Genomic DNA, 22436 nt, shown 5'->3' on the forward strand with positions numbered 1-22436 from the left:
TTTTTGACATCAAAATATAATGGAATTAGGCATTATTTTAGCCAAACTAGCAAATCTAGGAAAATTTAGTATTATGAGTGAAAAGAAAGCAGAGGCTGACTCTTTAATTCAGTCACATAATCAAACAAAGATTTTGCCTCTGATTCATTCCTGGTACCTTGTCACTTGCCTAGCCTACTTGATTCCTCTTTTTCATTATTTCTGTTCAAGAGTTAGGGTTAGATCTCAAACAGCCAGAGACAGATACTGGGGCTAACAGCAAAGGAAAAGGTAATCGTATTTCTTTTCAATCAGCATATCCAACATTTCAAATAAATAACACCTTCATATAGGAAGATCAGGCTTCTCAGTGCATGTATCTGAAAAATCCATCTAAAATACTAATATATAATGTTCAGTTCAGTCTCTCAGTCGTGTCTGACTCTTTGCAGCCCCATGAATCGCAGCACGCCAGGCCTCACTGTCCATCACCAATTCCAGGAGTTCACTCAGACTCACGTCCATCGAGTCAGTGATGCCATCCAGCCATCTCATCCTCTGTCATCTCCTTCTCCTCCTGCCCTCAATCCCTCCCAGCATCAGAGTCTTTTCCAATGAGTCAACTCTTAGCATGAGGTGGCCAAAGTATTGGAGTTTCAGCCTCAGCATCAGTCCTTCCAATGAACACCTAGGACTGGTCTCCTTTAGGATGGACTGGTTGGATCTCCTTGCAGTCCAAGGGACTCTCAAGAGTCTTCTCCAACACCACAGTTCAGAAGCGTCAATTCTTTGGTGCTTGGCTTTCTTCACAGTCCAACTCTCACATTCATACATGACCACTGGAAAAACCATAGCCTTGACTAGATGGACCTTTGTTGGCAAAGTAATATCTCTGCTTTTTAATGTGCTGTCTAGGTCAGTCATAACTTTCCTTTCAAGGAGTAAGCATGTTTTAATTTCATGGCTGCAATCACCATATGCAGTGATTTTGGTGCAGATATTATATAATGTTAGTAAATCATATTTTAAATATTTTCATTCACACTATGTAAAACTGCTGGCCATTTTCAAATGACTCTTTTCATCTCTTGAAAGAACAACGAAGAGATGTTTTTGTTACCTTCATGGAACTGAAGTTGAACAACTGCCACAATTTTGAGTGAAACAATGGAATCACAGAGAGAAGATTTAATCTGTAAGGATACTATCAAAAGCAAATTAGAAGTGTTCTTGGTCTTTTAGTTTGAGACACAATGGAATCTACTCACAATTCATCCTTGTCAGACTAACTTCTGCTCAGGATTTCCAACCTGCCATAATTCTGAGAGTCATTCTCTTCTCTGCTCTTCTCCATTCAAACTGAAAACCTAGAATAAAAAACAGAGCAGAAACCACAATTTTAAAAATGCAAGAAAATAATAAATTATCATATTTATTCATTCAGCAAGTATTTATTGAGAACCTCCTACCTGCTAAGCACTGTTATTAATATAAATAAAATGATAAACAAGAAAGACATAGTCCTTATCCAAAGAGAGCTCAAATTTTAGTAAGAGAAAAGACACTTTGCAGACTTTACAGTAATGTGGGTATCAGTTCAGTTCAGTTGCTCAGACATGTCTGACTCTTTTCAACCCCATGGACTGCAGCTCGCCAGACTTCCCTGTCCATCACCAACTTCCAGAGCTTGCTCAAACTCTTGTCCATGGAGTCGGCGATGCCATCCAACCATCTTATCCTCTGTCATCCCCTTCTCCTTCCACCTTCAATCTTTCCCAGCAGCAGGGTCATTTCCAATGAGTCAGTTCCTCGCATCAGGTGGTCAAAGTTTTGGAGCTCCAGCTTCAGCATTGAAGGAATATTCATTGCTTCCAATGAATATTCAGGAATGATTTCCTTTAGGATTGACTAGTTTGATCTCCTTATTGTCCAAGGGACTCTCAAGAGTCTTCTCCAACACCACAGTTAAAAGCATCAATTCTTGGTGCTCAGATTTTTTATGGTCCTACTGTCACATCCAGACATGACTACTGGAAAAATTGTAGCTTTGACTATACGGATTTTTGTTGGCAAAGTAATGTCTCTGCATTTTAATATGCTAAGTTTGTCAAAGTTTTCCTTCTAAGGAGAGTATAGAGATGAGAAAAATGCAGGATGCTCTGAGATCACACAGGAGGGACATCCAACACATAACCTAAATGAGAGAGGCAGGAATTAAGAACACTTTCCCCATAAAATAACATCTGGAGAGAAGAACTGAAGCATGTGTAGGCTTTATCAAATTAGAGTGGGAGTAGGATCAAGGGAGAATGTTCCAGTCAGAGGAAATAGCAAGTGAAATGGACCAAAGGGAAGAGACAGTAATCCACTCAGAAATCTGAAATATGCTTAATATATTTGTCCAATAGAAAGCTGGTGTAATAGTGAGAGATAAGCAATGAAACTGGAGAGTTAAACATTGAACTCTCGAATCCTACCATGGCTAGGGTTGGAGGGTCTTAGCACCAATTCTTTTCATTGTTTCTTGTAACATCAGTACATGGGCCACAGAAGTCTAGTGCACTGTTCAACAGCACCTTGCTTAGGCTTATTAATTTCTTATCTTGCAGAATTCCTCTATACGATGGGAAAAATCGCCCAGTGCAACATCTAGAAATACCCTTGGACACGTTGATTAAATGAAAAGAGAAAACTTTAACAGATTATCCTTCTCAGTTCCTGCATCTGACCTGAAATAGAAGCCGCTTTCTCAAGATGTTGGACATCAACGACGACATCATATTTCAAGAGCTGCCTTGCCATAAAACACCTGAGTATGTAACTTTATTTTGATAGGCACATCAGTATAAGCAACATTTAACCTAACTCAATTAGACAAATAGAGTTATATCCATAAAGCAAACAAATAAATCATGACCTTACATGCAGTAGCTAAAAAGTTGAATAAGAGCACTAGAGAGATGCCATAACAATTATCCCTGTAAATGAAATTAAAGGAAATATATAAAAACCACTGTTCCAGCCCTCAGCTTTTAGAGAAATGTCTAATGTCTCTGAATATATACTTGTTTTTATTTAAAATATAGAATACTTTATTGTTCTCATCAATAAAAAACATTCAGAACCAGTTTACATGTCAATTGGACAGAAACATTAGAATATACCGAGCAACTATAATGTGTAAGGCTCTTTAGGAAAAACAGATCATGGTCTCCATAGTTTCCACTCTAATGATACTATGAGTACACCCATATTCAGCATCAATTTATCTTGGATTCTTTTAGTTTCTTCTTGAAGTGTAATTATGGAAGAAACAGGATTGATGTGATTAATAGGAGAAATGGGACAATTATTTTCCATTTTCCAAATTGCACTTCACATAAATATGAGTGCTCCAGGAAGTGTTTTGAAGAAGGAAATGGCAACCTATTCCAGTATTCTTGCCTGGAGAATTCCATGGAAAAGGAGCCTGGTGGGCTACAGTCCATAAGGTCACAAAAAGTTGGACACAACTAAGCAACTAACACATACAGCAGAGGTTTAATTGGTGTTAGACTTAAAAAGAAAGAAAAGCCAAATTTAACAAACTTGAACAAATTTCATTTTTCCAAAATTTCTCAAAACATTTTATCTCAAAACATTTTAATACACACTATGAGCCTCCAAGAAAAGGATATATCATGTACAATTTTCCCCAAAGGTATTTGTCCTTGTTTTCTTATGGGACAAACCCCTACAAAATAAAGTCTATAAAACAGGATGCTAATAAAATACCAGAATTTATTTATTTTCACAAACTATGGCTTCACAAGGTTAAAAATAAGGTAAAGTATCAGCGTGTTTTTAGTGTTTTCTATTATAAATAAATACCATACTTAAGGATCCCACCTCAGTAATGAAATCTATTTTCTTTGAGGCCTCTGGCCCAAATTAATCTTTCAAATCTCGTAGGTGTCATAGCTTCATTTAGTTGTACCACAATTTAGTTTATGCAGCATCCAGTGGCAGAGAGATCACTATCAGTGGATGCAGAATGCCAGAGCTTAGTCCTAGCTAGGAAATATTAGCAAGTAACAATCAATCTAAGAAGGGGTGGCAAGAATACACAGAAGAATTGTACAAAAAAGATCTTCATGACCCAGATAATCACAATGATGTGATCACTAACCTAGAGCCAGACAGCCTGGAATGTGAAGTCAAGTGGGCCTTAGAAAGCATCACTACGAACAAAGCTAGTGGAGGTGATGGAATTCCAGTTGAGCTTTTTCAAATCCTGAAACATGATGCTGTGAAAGTGCTGCACTCAGTATGCCAGCAAATTTGGAAAACTCAGCAGTGGCCACAGGACTGGAAAAGGTCGGTTTTCATTCCAATCCCAAAGAAAGGCAATGCCAAAGAATGCTCAAACTACCGCACAATTGCACTCATCTCACACGCTACTAAAGCAATGGTCAAAATTCTCCAAGCCACAATTCAGCAATACGTGAACCATGAACTTTCAGATGTTCAAGCTGGTTTTAGAAAAGGCAGAAGAACCAGAGATCAAATTGCCATCATCTGCTGGATCATCGAAAAAGGAAGAGAGTTCCAGAAAAACATCTATTTCTGCTTTATTGACTATGCCAAAGCCTTTGACCATGTGGATCACAATAAACTGTGGGAAATTCTGAAAGAGATGGGAATACCAGACCACCTGATCTGCCTCTTGAGAAACCTGTATGCAGGTCAGGAAGCAACAATTAGAACTGGACATGGAACAACAGACTGGTTCCAAATAGGAGAAGGAGCATTTCAAGGCTGTATATTGTCACCCTATTTATTTAACTTCTATGCAGAGTACATCATGAGAAACGCTGGGCTGGAAGAAGCACAAGCTGGAATCAAGATTGCTGGGAGAAATATCAATAACCTCAGATATGCAGATGACACCACCCTTATGGCAGAAAATGAAGAGGAACTAAAAAGCCTCTTGATAAAAGTGAAAGAGGAGAGTGAAAAAGTTGGCTTAAATTTCAACATTCAGAAAACTAAGATCATGGCATCTGGTCCCATCACTTCATGGGAAAAAGATGGAGAAACAGTGGTAACAGTCAGACTTTATTTTGGGGGGCTCCAAATTCACTGCAGATAGTGATTGCATCCGTGAAATTAAAAGACGCTTACTCCTTGGAAGGAAAGTTATGACCAACCTAGATAGCATATTGAAAAGCAGAGACATTACTTTGCCAACAAAGGTCCATCTAGTCAAGGCTATGGTTTTTCCAGTGGTCATGTATGGATGTGAGAGTTGGATTGTGAAGAAAGCTGAGCGCCGAAGAATTGATGCTTTTGAACTATGGTGTTGGAGAAGACTCTTGCGAGTCTCTTGGACGGCAAGGAAATCCAATCAGTCCTTTTTAGAGGAGATCAGTCCTGGGTGTTCTTTGGAAGGACTGATGTTGAAGCTGAAACTCCAATACTTTGGCCACCTCATGTGAAGAGTTGACTCATTGGAAAAGACCCTGATGCTGGGAGGGATTGGGGGTAGGAGGAGAAGGGGAAAACAGAGGATGAGATGGCTGGATGGCGTCACCGACTCTATGGACATGAGTTTGGGTGAACTCTGGGAGTTGGTGATGGACAGGGAGGCCTCGTGTGCTGCAATTCATGGGGTCGCAAAGAGTCAGATACGACTGAGTGACTGAACTGAACTGCACTGAACTGAACAATCAATCTGATCTTCAACTGTTCCAGCTATGAAATAAAGAGAATAATACTAGCTAAAATGAATTGACTTATATGGGAATTTTAAAATGTTATATAGTTATACTATTAGCATAAAATATGGCTCTCTCTCTCTACCTATATATACATATATATATATATATATATATATATATGTGTGTGTGTGTGTGTATGTGTGTGTGTGTGTGTGTGTGTGTGTGTGTGTGTATAGAAACTGAGAGGGACAGAGAAAATTCTAGAATAAAACTGTGTATTCGCAATTTGACTCAACATAATTCTAGATATAATTTTGTTGTTTAAATCATTGTTTAGGATAAATAGCACCTATATAGCTTTAAAGTATTTAAAGTAGCAAAATTATACCTAGAAGAGCTATTATACAATATTAATATTATCCTGTGTCTTACAGTGACTTTGTACATAAGACTTTGTCTCTTCCTGCCTTCCTACTCTACTGGGCTCAATCAATCTGCTAGACACATTCTGGAAACAAGAGCACTTGTGTTTCAACTTTGCTTTTTAGTCTGCTACCTATACAAATGAAAAGTAGTATATTTCAAGACCAATCCAATGTTTCATTAGAACAACTTGGAAAATTTTGCATCTACAGCAATTCCTTGCATATACTTAGCCTGCAAGAGTTATATATAGCAAGTCGGTAATCCAAAATTCTTCTTCAGAATTACAGCAAGTAAGATTTGATTTTTAAAAGTTAAGATTCAGTCATGATGTAAGTTATTCAAGGTGACCCAGTAGGCTAGACTTGAGAACAAAAATTCAGAACTCTAATTTCCTATCCTGGGTCCTTCCAATTGTCTAGGCACCCTCCTTAACACAATCAGGTTTCACCTACAAGAATACTGGTTAATATCTCTGGGTGCTAAAGTGGAATTGGAGGCTTGAAAATGGAAATTGGTTACTTAATTCACTCAATCAATATCTCTGTTGATAAAGCATCTGCCAATGTAAGTATCAGGGATCCAGCTGAGTACTGGTGCATAGCTTCTCAGTCATTGTCTCAGGATGTCCTTGTGACATTAGGGAAAAGATCAGATTTTCAATCAGGCTTCAGCTGTGCTGCCCTTTTTTTAGCACACATTAAAATGCACTTAGCGTGATCTCCCTCCAAGGGACAAAGAGGTAAAAGCATTCTTGAAAGAATATTGAGAGGTTCAGGGACCATTCTGAAGAATAAATTTGAACAAATAAGTACTGAATGCTTATAATAGGTTCTCAGAATGTTCAGACATTCAGCATGGGCTTTGAAACACATCTTGAAACATATGGGTGGTGTGTATACATTGTTGAGTATGCATGTTTGCTGAGAAGGAAAAATCTGTGCATGAAAATACCCTATAAGTTGCTAAAATGAATCATGGACTACATGTGATTTCTGTGCTCAGTCTCATCCGACTCGTGCGACCCCATGGACTGTAGCCTGCCAGGCTCCTCTGTCCATGGGATTCTCCAGGCAAGAACACTGGAATGAGTTGGCATGCCCTCCTCCATGGGATCTTCCCAGGCCAACGATCAAACCCAGGTCTCCTGCACTGCAGGGGGATTCTTTACTGTCTGAGCCACCAGAGATTAGGCTGTGAGAAAAATCTGTGTGGAAAGGAGCCATGTCTTACATCTCTGAATCACTATGATTTAGCATAGGGCCTGGCACAGAGTAATTACTTGTTAAATGTTCATTGGATGAATGAATGAATGCACAAATGAATCACAAACATATATATTACATTATATACATGTATGTTAGATACACAAACACATACCATTGTTAATAACATAAAACATTGAAGATCCTTCACAATTTATCTTCCTCCTTCCATTATTTCAACTTTCCATGCATACTCTGTTTAGCTACAGTAAATAATGTGTCCTTTTCCTGAGACATACCATCTATTTGGATACATTTTCCTGATGTTTTGTTCATAATATTTTCCCTGGATAGAATTCCCTTCTTACTGTTCTTTGCTCAGTATTATGTGGCATTATCATGACCAACTGCTATATTACTACCAGTCAGTGCTCTGAAATTTCTCCAAACTTACAGTATGGCCCTTATCACATTGCAATATAAATATAAATTATTTATTTTTATAACTCTGAAAAATGATATTATACATAGAATATACATTGCTAAGCTGCAAAAAAACAGAAATCTTTCTTTGATGACTCAAAAGGCTTCATAATCACAGGACAATGTAAAAACTCATATTCTGGGGATAGTGGTATTGTTGCTAAAACCTCACATTCTAAAGCCATTGAGAACTGAATGGAAAATCCCAACCCCATCAGTTATTAACACAGACTGTGGGAAATTCACTCTAGTTTACCATCTTTCCATCCATAAAAAGGGGATTCAATCAAAGTTCCACTATAAATGGCTGCTATGAAGATCCAAGAAAACAATCTCTGTTGTGTTGGCACATAGTGGGCACCCAGTAGGTAATATTATTATTATTATTAAGTTTTCATGCTCCAAGTGCTGAAAAGTTGAGTAGCTGTGGTATCAAATATCTGATCAATGAAAGTTTACATTACAGATTTTTATGCTGGGAAGAGACATTGGTCAAGGTCACCTGCTCTCATTTTCAGTCTGATCTAAAATTCTGTCTGTATGCAGAGGCTTATGAGAGGTCACCATGAGCTGGTACCATGGGAATGCCTGTAGGAATTCAGAAAAATTCCTATCAGGAACTCAGTCTCCTCCTGACAGATATAAAATTCAGATGAGATTACTACTGGAATGAATATCAGCTAGGTCACCACCAGAATTAGGTAACACTCTGCAGTCTTAACTTTTAACTCAGCCCAATGGGGCTGGAAGCCACAGTTTCCCATATACTGTTTGGACTAGACATATAGAAAAATAAAGAGCAATTTTTAAGCTGCTTCAATAAATTCATGGTTGAGAAACTTTGGGTTGAGCCAGCTGATTGAGAGCTTACCAGAAAGGGTTAATTGGGCTGTCATCAGGTTTGTAAGTCAGTGAGATATTGTCACTGGCCATGTACAAATAGCAATTTATTTGTAAATGAGCCAGTTGACCATAAATTTTAAAAAGAAAAGTAGTTTTAGGAAGAGGTGGAGAAAAGGGAACCCTTGTACACTGTTGGTGGGAATATAAATTGGTACAACTACTATGGAAAACAAGATGGAGCTTCCTTGAAAACCTAAAAATAAAACTACCAAAAGATGTAGCAATTCCATTTGTGATTACTCTGAAAAAAAATGAAAACACTAGTTTGAAAAGATACATGCAACCTAAAGTTCATAGTAGCATTATTTATAATAATCAAGATATGGAAGCAACTCAAGTTTCCACCAACAGGCAAATGGATAAAGAAGATGTGTATGTGTATATGTATGCATATGAAGGTAAAAGAGGAGAGTGAAAAAGTTGGCTTAAAACTCACCATTCAAAAAACTAAGATCATGGCATCTGGTCCCATCACTTCATGGCAAACAGATGGGGAAACAACGGAAACAGTGACACACTTTATTTTCTTGGGCTCCAAAATTACTTCAGATGGGTGACTGCAGCCATGAAATTAAAAGACTTGCTCCTTGGCAGAAAAGCTATGACCAACCTAGACAGTGTATTAAAAAGCAGAGATATGCTTTTCCAACAAAGGTCTGTCTAGTCAAAGCTATGGTTTTTCCAGTAGGACCATAAAGAAGGCTGGGCACCATAGAATTGATGCTTTCAAACCATGGTGCTGGAGAAGACTCTTGAGAGTCCCTTGGACTGCAAAGAGATCAAACCAGTCAATCCTAAAGGAAATCAACCCTGAATATTCATTGGAAGGACTGATGCTGAAGCTGAAGCTCCAATACTTTGGCCACCTGCGAAGAGCCAACCCTGATGCTGAGAAAGACTGAGGGCAGGAGGAGAAGGGAGTGACAAAGGATGAGATGGTTGGATGCCATCAACGACTTAATGGACACGAAGTTGAGCAAACTCCGGGAGATGGAGAAGGACAGGGAAGACTGGCGATCTGCAGTCACAAAGAGCCAGACATGACTTAGCGATTTAAAAATAAAAACACACATGTATACCTGTGGCAGATTCATTTTGATATATGGCAAAACCAATACAATATTGTAAAGTTAAATAAAATAAAATTTAAAAGAAAATAAAAAAATAAAATAAAAATGAAAACAATATGTGTGCATGTATACTATGTATAGTATACACGGACACACACACACAAAATTGAATAGTACTCAGCCATAAAGTGGAGAAGGAAATGGCAATATAGTCCAGTATTCTTGCCTGGAAAATTCCATGAGCATAAGAGCCTGGTGGGCTATGGCATTACAAAAAGTCAAATACGACTGAGCAACTGAGCACGCATGGATGTACAACCATAAAAAAAGAATAAAATTTTACCATTTGCAGCAATGTGGTTGGACCTAGAGAATATTGTGCTTAGTGAAATTAATTCAGACAGAAAAAAATACTATATAATATCACTTATATGTGGAATGCAAGAAAAACAATGAATATATGTATACAAAACAGAAACAGATTGAGATATAGAAAATATTTCCATTTTCTACTTTATTTCAGTCACAAATCACCATTACAATTTTTCACTTAGGTGAGTAACTTGCTCATTCTGTTTCTTCCACTGCACTGTAAGTGCCAAGAGGTCCAATGACCATGTATATTTTGTTTACTGCTCTATCCTTAGAACTTACCTCAAATTCTGGCACAGACTAGGCAAATAGTTTGCAAATACACTGATCCATTATTATTCCAGTTGGCAGGTTTAGACATGACTTTATGCCCTCTTGCTAATCTTGATCTTCACACTAAGGTTAACTTGCACAAACTTTATATCAGCTTAGAAATCACAATCTTAAATGTTTAGAGAGCAAGTTGTAGAAATAAATGAAGTAGCCTTATTGTAAAATCAACTGAGAGTAGTTAGGATTGTAGAGAAATAGTGTATGCAGTGTCTAAAGAGAATAAAAAATATTGTACTGGTCAAACGAAACATAATCGGTATGATAACAGTTCGTGACCAAACTTCAGGTTCAATGAAGACATGCTGCCACTTAATACTGGAAAATTTCTATCATTTCCTGATATCAACTGTCATATAGAAACAGGCAATTAGCCAAGGAGAACTATTTGTTACAAGGAGTTCTCAGATATACCTGTCAAAGTGTATTCATTTATTCCATCACCAGAGAATAAGTGTAGGTGAAGACCTTTGAGTGGGTTCTAATAAATGGAGAGACTAAAATTGAATGAAGTAGCAATAGGATGTCTGCCACTAGTTGATCAATTTTTTTCCCGAGTAATTTTCCTTTAGAATTGTAATGATCTATGAAATTGAGTCACTTCAAAGTAAATAAACCAGAAACAAACAAATAAAAGCATGAGAAAATGACAGAAAAATCTGTAACACATAATTGTCTATTTCCAATGAGAATATATAGCATATTGTATTTGTAAATATATTTTAAATGGCAGAGAGTGATGAAAAGGCAACAAAATAAAATCAGAGAAGATTTTATGGAGATGAAAAACATATTCACTTAACATAAAACTATGATGAAGGAAAATAATTAAAAGTAGCTAATTTTACTGGGTGCTTGTTATATGCCAGAAGCTATTCTAAATACATAACATGTTATAGCTCATTTACTCCTCTCAGTTCTGTGAACTAGATATTATTATTGCCCTGCTGCTGTTTAGTCACTAAGTCATGGCCAACTCCTTGCAAGCATACCAGGCTCCTCTGTCCATGAGATTTCCAGGCAAGAATACTGGAATGGGTTGCCATTTCCTTCTCCAGGTGATCCTTCCTACCCAGGGATCCAACTTGGATCTCCTGCATCTCCTGCTTAACAGGTGGATTCTTTACCACTGAGCCCCCTGGGAAGCCCTAGATATTAGTAGTAGTAGTATTACTTTACTGTTCAAAAAAATGGAAGCATAATAAATTTGCATAACTTTACCAAAGTCACATAACTAGTAAAGAGCAGAGATGGGACACAAAGAAAGGTTTGCTTGATTCAAAGCCCTAAAGCTAAATCAAGTAATTTTACTACATTTTAATAACCAACCTAATATGTTCATATACATATCAACACATACTTCATATATATATATATATATATATATATATATATATATATACACACACACACACACACACACACACACATGGTATATGTGTGTGTGTGCTATACAAAAAGGTATAGCAGATTTAGGAGAAAAAAAAGAAAAAAAAGAACTGTATAGAAAATACAGACTTACAGAGTAAATCTGTATCTATTGATAGCATTTTACTGTCAAGGAAAGAGGAAAACTCCTATTAATATCCATAGCAACAAACTAAGAAAACAAGCAAATCAAAAACAGCTTACCTAAAAAGAAAACCAAACATAACTTGTATTTGTCACATCTTCCATAACATTGAAAGCTAGGAAACAATTGAATAATACCTATGCAGTTTGAGAAAAACTAAAATAGCAACAAAATTCTATACCCAGCCAAGCTATTATACACCTATGAGGGCAGGAGAAATATAGATATTAAGATATTCAAGGATGAGAAATCATATACTCTAATTTTTCTACATAAAGGAATAACTACCATAAATAAATATGTTAGATAAAATAATGAATTTGAGAATTGGGGGAATGCTATAAAGTAAATAATAATTAAAGAACTGAGGAAATGTAGAGAATAAGTAATGGTTAAGAAAGCTATGAGGGCTTCCCTAGTGGTTCAGTGGTTAATAATCCACCTTACAATGCAGGGGACACTAGTTCAATCCCTGGTCCGGAAATATCTCACATGCCATGGAGCAACTAAGCCCCTGTGCCACAACCACTGAGCCCATGCTCTAGAGCCTGTAAGCTGCAACTATTGAAACCCATGTGCCCTAGAGCCTGTGCTCCACAGCAAGAAAACTTACCACAATGAGAAACCTGCATAGCACAACTAGAGAGTAGCCTCTGCTCTTCACAACTAGAGAAAGTCTGTGCACAACAATGAAGAGTCAGCACAGACATAAATGAATAAAAATTTTAAAAGACAAAGCTATGAAATGTTAAATTTTTTTATGATCAGAAGCAGATTTCCAATAAAGCCCATAAAATTTGGGCTTTAGGTCCCCAATCCCCTCATCTACTTAGATCCCTCTCAAGACCATGGAAGGAAGAACCCCAGCAAGGTTTTTACAAAGTCCTATTTTTTAAGATGCAAAAATAAACTATTTTATCTGTGATTTGTTTCTACTTAAACATAACTTTTGTTAAGCTTCCCCTTAGCCAAAGAGTACCTGGGTAAAATGTTACAGAAAAAAATTAGATTATAAACATATGCAATGTAAAAGTTATGCACATTTGTATTCATAGATACTGTTGAACCATCTTTCAAAGATTATACACTCCAACTAATTGTGAATGATATACTATTTATATTTTTTAATCTTCACCAAACATAAAGACCAAAATACCTAATTTCTAACATCCATAATCTTTAGGACTATATTATAGCATATATGCTAGTCATGTAATATTGTGTTTCATCTGTGAATTATTGGTTCATCTATCCATTTTTATTTTGCTCCATTATGCTATCACAACAAAAAAAGAATTATATAAACTTAAATCCTTAAATGTAAAGCAACCAAGAAAAAGATTGGATTATCAAGTGAGAAAAAAAGGAAGAAGTAAAAACTCAAAGTTAAAGGAGAGAAGTCAAATATAACAGGAAGATAATCTCTTATTAAGATATATTGACTTTTACATAAGTCATAAAAATAAAATAAAACCTAATATTAATACTTTGGAGAACACATTTAGAACAAAATTTCATAAAATAATATCAATGAAAAGATGGAATTTGACAAAATTATTCATTTGAAGGAATACTTGAAAAAGATAGTCCTGAGATAGGCAAAGGGAGAATAATGTAATGAAGTAAAAATTTTAAATGACAGAACTAAAATCATTTAAAATCCACTAGTATAGCCTGTCACTTTGTGATGACCTAGAGGGATAGGATGGTGGAGGGGAGGGAGGATGAAGTAAGATGCTACTTATAATTATGACTGATTTTCATTATTGTACAACTGAAACCAACTCAACATCATAAATCAATTTTCTTAAATTAAAAAATAAAAACACATAAATTCTTTAGCAAACAAAAAAGCTAAGTGGTGGTAGATGGAACAAAACACATAGTATATATCTATCAGTTCAGTTCAGACACTTAGTCATGTCCGACTCTTTGTGACCCCATGAATCGCAGCACTCAAGGCCTCCCTGTCTATCACAAACTCCCGGAGTTCACTCAGACTCAAGTCCATCGAGTCAGTGATACCATCCAGCAATCTCATCCTCTGGCGTACCCTTCTCCTCCTGCCCTCAATCCCTCCCAGCATCAGAGTCTTTTCCAATGAGTCAGCTCTTCGCATCAGATCACATCAGATCAGTCGCTCAGTCGTGTCCGACTCTTTGCGACCCCATGAATCGCAGCACTCAAGGCCTCCCTGTCCATCACCAACTCCCGGAGTTCACTCAGACTCACGTCCATCGAGTCAGTGATGCCATCCAGCCATCTCTTCCTCTGTTGTCCCCTTCTCCTCCTGCCCCCAATCCCTCCCAGCATCAGAGTCTTTTCCAATGAGTCAGCACTTCGCATGAGGTGGCCAAAGTACTGGAGTTTCAGCTTTAGCATCATTCCTTCCAAAGAAATCCCAGGGCTGATCTCCTTCAGAATGGACCGGTTGGATCTCCTTGCAGTCCAAGGGGCTCTCAAGAGTCTTCTCCAACACCACAGTTCAAAAGCATCAATTCTTCAGCGCTCAGCCTTCTTCACAGTCCAACTCTCACATCCTTACATGACCACAGGAAAAACCATAGCCTTGACTAGACGAACCTTTGTTGGCAAAGTAATGTCTCTGCTTTTGAATATGCTATCTAGGTTGGTCATAACTTTCCTTCCAAGGAGTAAGCGTCTTTTAATTTCATGGCTGCAATAACCATCTGTAGTGATTTTGGAGCCCAGAAAAATAAAGTCAGCCACTGTTTCCACTGTTTCCCCATCTATTTCCCATGAAGTGATGGGACCAGATGCCATGATCTTCGTTTTCTGAATGTTGAGCTTTAAGCCAACTTTTTCACTCTCCACTTTCACTTTCATCAAAAGGCTTTTGAGTACCTCTTCACTTTCTGCCATAAGGGTGGTGTCATCTGCATATCTGAGGTTATTGATATTTCTCCCAGAAATCTTGATTCCAGCTTGTGTTTCTTCCAGTCCAGCATATCTCATGATGTACTCTGCATATAAATTAAATAAACAGGGTGACAATATACAGCCTTGAAATGCTCCTTCTCCTATTTGTAACCAGTCTGTTGTTCCATGTCCAGTTCTAACTGTTGTTTCCTGACCTGCACACAAATTTCTCAAGAGGCAGATCAGGTGGTCTGGTATTCCCATCTCTTTCAGAATTTCCCACAGTTTATTGTGATCCACACGGTCAAAGGCTTTGGATTAGTCAATAAATCAGAAATAGATGTTTTTCTGGAACTCTCTTCCTTTTTCCATGATCCATTGGATGTTGGCAATTTGATCTCTGCTTCCTCTGCCTTTTCTAAAACCAGCTGGAACATCAGGAAGTTCACGGTTCACGTATTGCTGAATTGTGGCTTGGAGAATTTTGACCATTACTTTACTAGCGTGTGAGATGAGTGCAATTGTGCGGTAGTTTGAGCATTCTTTGGCATTGCCTTTCTTTGGGATTGGAATGAAAACTGACCTTTTCCAGTCCTGTGGCCACTGCTGTGTTTTCAAAATTTGCTGGCATATTGAGTGCAGCACTTTCACAGCATCATCTTTCAGGATTTGAAATAGCTCAACTGGAATTCCATCACCTCCACTAGCTTTGTTTGTAGTGATGCTTTCTAAGGCCCACTTGACTTCACATTCCAGGATGTCTGGCTCTAGGCCAGTGATCACACCATCGTGATTATCTGGGTCGTGAAGATCTTTTTTGTACAGTGTATTCTTCCCATCTCTTAACATATATATAAAATCTTAAGAAATTTCTTCTATGAAAAAGGTGACAATTATAATCAGCAAAACAAGAACACATCTGCATTTCTCAATGAGACATTTGTTTAATATTTTAGGTGAGATATTTCTTCTTTATGTGGCATTATGCCACATATTACAAGATATTTAGCATCCTTGGTATCTGTGTTCTATGTCACTAGCACATCGCAGTTACCGTGACATATAAACAAATCTATATACACAAATTTATCTTGGAGGGAAGATACTGGTTATAATTGAGTAGCAGTGATATACACGGAAGAACTGTACAAAAATTATCTTCACAACCCAGATAATCACGATGGTGTGATCACTCACCTAGAGCCAGACATCCTGGAACATGAAGTCAAGTGGGCCTTAGGAAGCATCACTACGAACAAAGCTAGTGGAGGTGATGGAATTCCAGTTGAGCTATTTCAAATCGTGAAACATGATGCTGTAAAAGTGCTGCACTCAATATGCCAGCAAATTTGGGAAACTCAGCAGTGGCCATAGGACTGGAAAAAGTCAGTTTTCATTCCAATCCCAAAGAAAGGCAATGCCAAAGAATGCTCACACTACCGAATACTTGCACTCATTTCACACATTAATAAAGTAATGCTCAAAAATCTCTAAGCCAGGCTTCAGCAATACATTAACTGTGAACTTCCAGATATTCAAGCTGGTTTGAGAAAAGGCAGAGGAACCAGAGATAAATTGCCAACATCCACTGGACCTTTGAAAAATCAAGAGAGTTCCAGAAAAACATTTATTTCTGCTTTACTGACTAAGCCAAATCCTTTGACTGTGTGGATCACAATAAACTGTGGAAAATTCTGAAAGAGATGGGAATACCAGACCATCTGACCTGCCTCTTGAGAAATCTGTATGCAGGTCAGGAAGCAACAGTTAGAACTGGACATGGAACAACAGACTGGTTCCAAATAGGAAAAAGAGTACGTCAAGGCTGTTTATTTTCACCCTGCTTATTTAACTTATATGCAGAGTACATCATGAGAAACACTGGGCTGGAGGAAGCACAAGCTGGAATCAAGATTGCCGGGAGAAATATCAATAACCTCAGATATGCAGATGACACCACCTTTAAGGCGAAAATGAAGAAGAACTAAAGAGCCTCTTGATGAAAATGAGAGAGGAGAGTGAAAAAGTTGGCTTAAAGCTCAACATTCAGAAAACGAAGATCATGGCATCTGGTCCCATGACTTCATGGGAAATAGTTGGGGAAACAGTGGAACCAGTGGCCGACTTTATTTTGGGGGGCTCCAGAATCACTGCAGATGGTGAATGTAGCCATGAAATTAAAAGACGCTTACTCCTTGGAATGAAAGTTATGGCCAACTTAGACAGCATATTAAAAACAGAGCCATTACTTTGCAACAATGGTCCATCTAGTCAAGGCTATGGTTTTCCCAGTAGTCATGTATGGATGTGAGAGTTGGACTATAAAGAAAGCTGAGTGCCGAAGAATTGATGCTTTTGAATTGTGGCATTGGAGAAGACTCTTGAGAGTCCCTTGGACTGCAAGGAGATCCAACCAGTCCATCCTAAAGGAAATCAGTCCTAAGTGTTCATTGGAAGGACTGATGCTGAAGCTGAAACTCCAATACTTTGGCCACCTGATGCGAAGAGCTGAATCACTGGAAAAGACCCTGATGCTGGAAAAGATAGAAGGTGGGAGAAGGGGACAACAGAGGATGAAATGGTTAGATGGCATCACCGACTCAATGGACATGAGTTTTGGTAAACTCTGGAGTTGGTGATGGACAGAGAGGCCTGGCATGCTGCAGTCCATGGGTTTGCAAAGAGTCAGACATGACTGAGTGACTGAGGTGAACTGATATATTATTATTGGAAAAACTGGCCACCCATCTGTAGAAACAATAATAAAAATAAAATTAGATCATATATAAAAAAATGATTTCATATGCATTAAAAATTTAGACATTAAAATTAAGTCATACTAGGAAAGTATTGCAAATAATTATTGATCTTAACCTTTGGGTCATGACTACAATGAGTATAATTATAAAGAAAACAAAGAAAATCTGGTAGATTTTTAGTTGATGTTAACACTTAATGTATCCTAAACAAACTTTATAGGAAAAAATGACAAATGGAGGAAGAATTTTCAAGATAATCCTAAAATGAATTCTTGATATCTTTAAATTATGTTTAAAAATGTCTTTAAATGACATAGAAGTATGCCAGTTTTTTCTTTTTTTAACTTTCTTTTTTAAAATTTATTTATTTTAATTAGAGGCTAATTACTTTACAATATTGTATTGGTTTTGCCATACATCAACATGAATTCGCCACGGGTGTACATGTGTTCCCAATGGTTCAAGAATACAAACAGTGAGCAGAAGAAAAATATTCAACCTCACATTTAGTCAAGTAAATGAAAATTTAAATAACATATCAATTGATGAAGATAAAACCAAAAATAACAATACCAAGAGCCCGTACGGGCACAGGAAATTTGGTATGCTCATACATGGCTGAAGAGTTACTTTGAAATATGGAACAAAGGCCTGAAATATCTATGCTATTTAAGTAAGAATTTTTACTGCTAGGAACTTATCTTACAGAAATGATCAGAAGTTCACAAACACAATGTGATGGTCATAGCATTGCCTATATAGCAATTTAGGATGTAACTTTCAAAACAAAGACCCCCCACATAAATAGCATGAATAAAATAGACATTTGAGACATTTGTGTTTTTCTTATGGAAGCATTTCAGAAGAATATAAGCTAATTAAGCAGCACTTCTAATCTTGTAGCTTTGATCTCTGGATCTAGGGCTACTGCTTCAGTTCTCATCATCTTCTAGCAAAGAGCCAGGGAAGCATAGGACATTAATTCATTTTTAGGGACAGATCTCAGAAGTAGAACATAGCACCACTACTCATACAGCATTAGCCACACTATAATTACATGCCCAAAGTTGCAAAGGAGTGCAGGAAATGTTGGTTTAAGTTGTGCATCCATGAAGTTGCTTAGTTGTGTCTGACATTTTGCGACACCATGGACTGTAGCCCACCAGGCTCCTCCATCCATGGGATTTTCTAGGCAAGAATACTGGAGTGGGTTGCCATTTCCTTCTCCAGGGGATCACCCCAACCTGGGGATCGAACCCGGGTCTCCCGCATTGCGGGCAGATGCTTTACCATCTGAGCCACCAGGGAATCCCTCAAATCCCTCTATGGGCATCCATAGATCCAGCTAAATGTTTGAGTTCAACTTTGGTGATTCAGATGGTAAAGAATCTGCCTGCAGTGCAGGAGATGCAGGTTTGATCTCTGGGTAGGGAAGATCCCTACAAAAAGGGAATGGCTCCCCACTCCAGTATTCAGGCATGGAGATTCCATGGACAAGGAAGCCTGGAGGGAACCCCTGCCAGACTCCCCTGTCCATGGGGTTGCAAAGAGTTGGACATGACTGAGCAACTAACATTTTCACACTTGCAACAAAAAACAGGAGAATAGAGATCAGTGTACACCTATGAGTCTCTGCCATAGTAAAAGTCTACAAACATTCAAACTGCTCAAGATTTTGCTTAAACAGATAAATATATGTGCTTCAATATGATGAAATAGTCTATAACCATTAAAATTAATACTATAGAAGAATACTTAATTATCTACATAAAAGGTCCTTGTTAAGTTCCTACAACAGTTGCCTTACAACTGCAGTTAAGAAATCTGAAAACATGAGCAAAGTGTCTTCAGTACTCCAAGTTCACATTTGACAATTCTGTTAAAGACTTTGAGTTGACTCAAGCTTCAGCAAATGCATGGGTTTTACTTATCTAAATTATTTATCTAATATCTGCTGCAGTTTTGTATATTCCTGTTTGTCCATCTCAGTGCTTGATGCCACAATTACTATTTGTGATTACATACAGAGGACCATTCACAATGCTAAGAATTTTCCCTTTATTACATCCTTTATTCCTCAAACACACCCAAGTGGTTTGTACCAGAATTAGTCTCACTTTTCCTTACAAAATAGAAAACTGAGGCTCAGGAAGTCATAACTTCCCCAAAGGCAAGAGTTTATGAGTGGCAAAACCAAGATTAAAAGCTAGATCTCACCCCAAACCTGTTGTCTACACCATTGTAGTATATTGTGCCTCAATTATCATCCCCCACCAACAATTTTTACATAATCATACAACATAAAGTCAATTTGTTATCTACACAGTTAGGTATTTTAAGGAAGATAAATATATTGGAGACAAGGGGAAAAAACCTCACATGATGCATTTTGAAGCCAAACAAATCTAGGTTTTCCCCAGATGGCTGCTTGCTTCCACTACTGCTGAAGATTGAAGTTTGGCACTAATTATTTAATAAGAAGATGCTGAAGAGATTTTATGCTTCTTATTTCACTAGTACAGAGTATTCTACCCCAGGAAAAAGATAATTATTTAGCACAAGAAAAGGGAAAACATACCTTGAAGAAAAGTTTTAACTGAAAATACATGGAAATACAAATGTTTCATGTATCATCACTGTCACACTATCTTGACTATAATAGAATGAAAGAAATGTACATAAAGGCTCCCACATCATATGGCAGCACTGCCAAAGTCTGGAGACAAGAAAATTATGCTTGTCTTATACGCTTGCTCTCCCTACCTTCACTACAATCCCAAACCCTAAGCAACGTACAAGAAAAGAAGTTAACCACCAACACAATTCCATATGTTATCTATTGTGATAAGTGTGATTCCATCTGAGTGGCATGATTTCTCCATCTCCATCTGACTGACTGAAAAATGAATGCAATCTGTAAGAATGAAAAATGAAATGTGATTATATGATGGAACATCCATGGGAGAAAATTTCATTTGTTTTAACACCCATAAACACAGACAAACATCACAATGAAATATGAACAGAAGGTAAAAATCCAGCTTGCTCTGTGAAGCTCTAACTTTGGCAAACTTCAGCAAACACCTGTACCACTAACAACACCCTCCTTTGGTGACAAGTGAACCCACCATCATCACCACAGATGTTTACTTGCACTTCATCTGTGTCTCAATTGTTCAGGACTGCATTTTCTGTGATTAGATACTAATGAGGTTATAGTTATTATATCCCAAACAACCTACTTGCCTGGAAGCAGTGGATGCCTGAAGAGGGTGATTTATCCCACTGCAAGAGATTCAAATAGGAATTTCAAGGATCAATTGGCTCGTGAAATTCATCATATCAAATACAAAAGCTGAAGAAAAGTTCAGCATCTTCTCCCCTCCTCTTTCTTCTTCTTCTACATAGCATACACAGGTTTATAGGAATAAACTTTCAATTTGGGCTCAGTGTAGAAAACTTAATATATTATAAAAAAGCTAAAAAAGAAAATGACACTAATATAATCATCTTCAGTTCAGTCGCTCAGTCATGTCCCACTCTTTGCCACCTGATGGACTGCAGCCCAACAGACTTCCCTGGCCATCACCAACTTCCAGAGCTTCCTCAAACTCATGTCCATTGAGTCAGTGATGCCATCGAACCATCTCATCCTCTGTCATCCACTTCTCCTCCCACCTTCAATCCTTCCCAGCATTAAGATCTTTTCAAATGAGTCAGTTATTCGCATCAGGTGGCCAAAGTATTGGAGTTTCAGCTTCAGCATCAGTCCTTCCAATGAATATTCAAGACTGATTTCCTTTAGGATAGACTGGTTTGATCTCCTTTCAGTCCAAGGGACTCTCAAGAGTCTTCTCTAACACCAAAGTTCAAAAGCATCATTTCTTTAGTGCTCATCTCTCTTTGGAGAAGGCAATGGCACCCCACTCCAGTACTCTTGCCTGGAAAGTCCCATGGACGGAGGAGCCTGGTAGGCTGCAGTCCATGGGGTCGCTAAGAGTCGGACACGACTGAGCGACTTCACTTTCACTTTCCACTTTCATGCATTGGAGAAGGAAATGGCAACCCACTCCAGTGTTCTTGCCTGGAGAATCCCAGGGACGGGGGAGCCTGGTGGGCTGCCGTCTATGGGGTCACACAGAGTCGGACACGACTGAAGTGACTTAGCAGCAGTAGCAGCATCTCTCTTTATGGTCCAACTCTAACATCCATGCATCACTACTGGAAAAACCATAGCTTTGACAGACCTTTGTCGGCAGAGTAATGTCTCTGCTTTTTACTATGCTATCTAGGTTTGTCACAGCTTTTCTTCCAAGGACCAAGTGTATTTTAATTTCCTGGCTGCAGTCACCATCTGCAGTGATTTTGGAGTCTAGGAAAATAAAGTCTGTCACTGTTTCCATTGTATCCCCATCCGTTTGCCATGAAGTGATGGGACCAGAGGCCATGATCTTAGTTTCTTGAATATTGATTTTTAAGCCAACATTTTCCCTCTCCTCTTTCACTTTCCTTAAGAAACTCTTGTAAAGTAATTAGCCTCCAATTAAAATAAATAAATTTATTTTAAAATTATACACACACACACACACACACACACACACACATACACATACACACATATAAAAGAAACTCTTTAGTTCTTCTTTGCTTTCTGCCATGAGGGTGGTGTCATCTGCATATCTGAGGTTATCGATTCTTCTCCCGGCAATCTTGACTCCAGCTTGTGCTTCATCCAGCCTGGCATTTCACATGAGGTACTC

At 37.9% G+C, this 22436-nt stretch overlaps 1 long non-coding RNA gene across 1 annotated transcript in view; it reads right to left on the reverse strand.

The window, feature by feature from the left end:
- Nucleotides 1-22436, reverse strand: part of LOC139180899 (uncharacterized) — a 241887-nt gene that overhangs the window by 84692 nt on the left and 134759 nt on the right. The window contains exon 4 of the long non-coding RNA XR_011565099.1: nt 1248-1346. This is a non-coding gene — a long non-coding RNA (uncharacterized lncRNA). The remainder of the gene's footprint in view (nt 1-1247; nt 1347-22436) is intronic.

Source organism: Bos indicus, chromosome X, assembly GCF_029378745.1.
Source record: "Bos indicus isolate NIAB-ARS_2022 breed Sahiwal x Tharparkar chromosome X, NIAB-ARS_B.indTharparkar_mat_pri_1.0, whole genome shotgun sequence".
Lineage (NCBI taxonomy): Eukaryota > Metazoa > Chordata > Mammalia > Artiodactyla > Bovidae > Bos > Bos indicus.